Source organism: Magnolia sinica, chromosome 9 (genome assembly GCF_029962835.1).
Source record: "Magnolia sinica isolate HGM2019 chromosome 9, MsV1, whole genome shotgun sequence".
Taxonomy (NCBI): domain Eukaryota; kingdom Viridiplantae; phylum Streptophyta; class Magnoliopsida; order Magnoliales; family Magnoliaceae; genus Magnolia; species Magnolia sinica.
This window is the reverse complement of record NC_080581.1, coordinates 25,782,495-25,785,972: the sequence shown is the minus strand read 5'-3', so window position 1 is coordinate 25,785,972 and position 3,478 is coordinate 25,782,495. Positions and strand designations below refer to the sequence as shown.

General features: G+C 35.3%; 1 long non-coding RNA gene across 2 annotated transcripts; it reads right to left on the bottom strand.

The window, feature by feature from the left end:
* Nucleotides 1–399: 399 nt before the first annotated feature.
* On the bottom strand, nt 400–2,116 carry LOC131256180 (uncharacterized). 2 transcript variants are annotated; one of them, XR_009176630.1, is made up of 5 exons: nt 1,508–2,116; nt 1,321–1,407; nt 1,018–1,211; nt 819–872; nt 400–519 (listed from the first exon to the last, which is right to left on the bottom strand). It is a non-coding gene; the product is annotated as an uncharacterized LOC131256180 (long non-coding RNA). The 2 variants fall into 2 exon arrangements; XR_009176629.1 differs by lacking the exon at nt 400–519 and having other exon boundaries at nt 531–872; nt 1,508–2,114.
* Between the last annotated feature and the right edge of the window lie 1,362 nt (nt 2,117–3,478).

Genomic DNA, 3,478 nt, shown 5'->3' with positions numbered 1-3,478 from the left:
ACAAAAAAAAAAAACAACAAACAAATAAGGAACCTTACCCATGTGAAGGAACAAAAAAAATAAAAATAAAAATCAAACAAACAAGGAACCTTACCCATGTGAAGGAACAACAAAAAATCAGGCATCTGCATATGCATGCACCAAGAAAACCATATCAATTTCTGCACACATGGTCCTTAACATGAGTGATGTAGCAAAAGCAGCAAGGCGGTTGTGGATGACCATGAAATCCAAAGCAATTTGAATAACAATTTAGTTGTCAGCTGGACACCAGAAACTTAGATATGATTAAATAACAAGACAACTCTGCAACAGTAAATCCAACCGATGCTACCAAGAATATCGTGCTGACATAACACAGGTAACTCAAAAAAAAAAAAAAAAAAAAAAAAAACCTTACCTTGTGAGCTGTTGCCTCAGTGGCAAACCTCAACATGGTCAAATCCCTTGAAGTCACCCTCTTCATTTGATGCAAATCGGACATCAACAACTTCACCAGCACCTTTGAAGAATTGCTCTCTACAGGTGAACAAAGGAAGCAAATTATCTCATTTTATCAGATGTAGCCATCTTATTTCCCATACACATTGAGAAATTAAAATCTTGTCACAAGAGTAGTTCTCTGGTATTAAATGATATTTACACATCAGGTCTTTCGACACAATAGGATAGGTTACCAACAAATAGGGTTTTTGATCTAGAAGTCTGGGCACTAGGCATTGCAAGTGTTTTAGGCTCTATCAATTTAGTACATGGCCGTCAAGTTTTGTAATATAGAGCTGAAAAAAGTATCATAGCCACATAATCAAGAAAATTACCACCTTCTTTTCGGTCTTTGACGTTGTGGCATCTGCCATTTTGACATCACCACCCTGCAGGGCAACATAAACAATTTACATGAGGAAAGAGAAACAGTGCATGTGCTAGCTAAGGACCCCTTGACTAGTGCCACAATGGGTATATAAATGTTGACAAGAAAGACATCAAGGAAGATTTCACTGAGGGGAGTGGTTTTACCTTTTACCATGCTGCTTTTTCTATTCCTTCCAACAGTTTGGATTGGTGGAGAACTCTAGAAAATAGTGGAAATGAAATCAATTTCCATAGATGTGATGTTTTCCAGTGATTGTAAAAGCAAAAATAGGTGTGGAAATTGATTTCCTTTTCCACCATTTCCCAAAAAATGAATGGAACTTTTTCCCAAAAGAAACCTGTTAAATTAGATGTCCATGGTTACAAGAGTATAAGTGACTATCCTCTACATCCCTATCAATCCTCAATTCAAAGTAGACATACATTATAGAAGATAAATAGAGTTACCTAACATTTCCTTCCACCACAACCTCAAAACTCAAGCTTTGACAGACAAACTGTTGTCCAAACCATGCTCGTGGATATCAATGAAAACTGTAATGAAAAAAAATCAACAGAAGTGATGGCTGGATATTAGAAGTGATCCGTGGCTCCATCATCATGCAGTTATACACATGACTGGATTAGAGCTTACTTAAATAATGAAGATATATGCAGCAATACAAAGGCTTACATAAAGTTCGTAATGGCTGCATCTACAACTGTCAAATGGGAAAACCACATTCTACACTACTCTGTAACCATCAATCTCAGAGTTAAAGAGAAGCATATAAGAAATTTATCTTCTCTAAATACAATAGTGAAGAATGTCAGGAGAATATGGATACAGTGAAAAAATAACCTCAAAATACAATAGTGAGATGTTTTCAGTGGAAAATTTTTCCTTTAAGATATGGGCCACTCTTTGTTATCAGATCAAACAATCCATATACACCAAATAGAAAGAAGTCTCACAAATCACCTAGTTTAATCAGGTCTCAGTTCCCATCTAAATTATCCATTTGATGGGTCTCCTACTATAGATGGACTATAATCCAAATATCCCCAAACTAGAATATCATAGCCATGTGCAACATGTAGCATTTTTACACTTAAATGTGAGAGGAACTCCACTATCTCAACATTAGCTTTCAAGACTTCTATGAAGCGCTTCCAATCAAAAGGTTCCTTAAAATCACTACAAGATTCTATTGAAACTACATTAAGCCCCATTTTTTCAGTTTTCTAGTCTACCAAAACCAGTGAAAGATTCTCATGGTTGTTGTAGGCAAGAGTTCATACCTCGGATCTGTCCAAAAGGACTTGTCAATGTTGCATTCATTATCTTTGCTATTGCAACCATATCTCATATCTGCACAATTAAATCCCAAATCAAAGGAAAGCCACTACATAATAGGGTGAAAGGTGATGAGCTTGGTAAACTAACATGCACCTCTACACCCACCTTATTAGATAACCTAACAAGAATATTGAGTGATCCAAAAGGACAGTGAAATGGAACTAGCCAGTAGTATGAGTTCAATGAATTTCCATGCTCAGAGATCAAGAGTATTAAAAATTTGAGTTAATGTATGCCTTTGCCACATGATAAAAATTTTGAGTACCTGCAAATCAACCATGACACACTGTAAGAGTACCAATTAACTCCGCTTCTATAAAATTCCAAATGGTCCAACTCAATCATAGGTGGGACCACTTAAGCCCCACACAGGAATTCACAAACTTCAAACACAAAATAAAATTAACCCTATTCAATGCATTCATCAAAACATGCCATTTACAAAAGAAGAAAAAATAATCAAAATCCAACATCTAATGAAAGAAAAAGTATAATGACACCACGAACCTCTTGTGAAAATTGAAACAGAAGCCCAAAATAGTATCTCTTAAATAAGAACCATTTTTAAAGTTTAATTAATATCCAAATCCAAAACAGAAAAAAGGATAGGGAAAAAAACAGAATCCTATAAGATTAAAAAACCAGAAAAGAGCAGAACATAATAGAGTTATGATATCATCTTCCTAAAGAGCAAATTTTTCATACTCTAGCAGAGTGTAATGGATGATACTCATGCGCTTACAAATTTCTTAAGAAATTGCACACAAGGCATACAACTACTCAAATTAAACTGTCCAAATTATAGAACCCAGTATAGATGTATCGTGAATAAAAAATTAAGCTCGTCAGATCATCTGACTTTTGAATTGGAGGACATTGATTACATGGTTTAAAAAAAAAAAAAAAAAAAAAACTAAACCAATTGTCTTATTTCCATAAAAAGGTGTCCATGAATCAAATGTTAGGATTATTCAACCAATTTGATATTGAGATTGTGACTTGGAGACAATGGGATGCACAATCTATTAGATTCCGAATGCCTGTGTATAAAGCATCGTACGAGCCTAAGTATTATATAATTCTCCTTTCCAAAATCAAACAGGATAAATACATACATCCAAAATCAGAATCTTACTGCAACTTCCAATCTCCGTTTCACTGCTACCGAAGGCGTGAGGCCACGCTCTGCCATCGCATTCTGCGTTCCCTCCTCGAATGTCATATTCAGAATCAAATTACCCTTCTCATGCACATTGATAGAGCTCA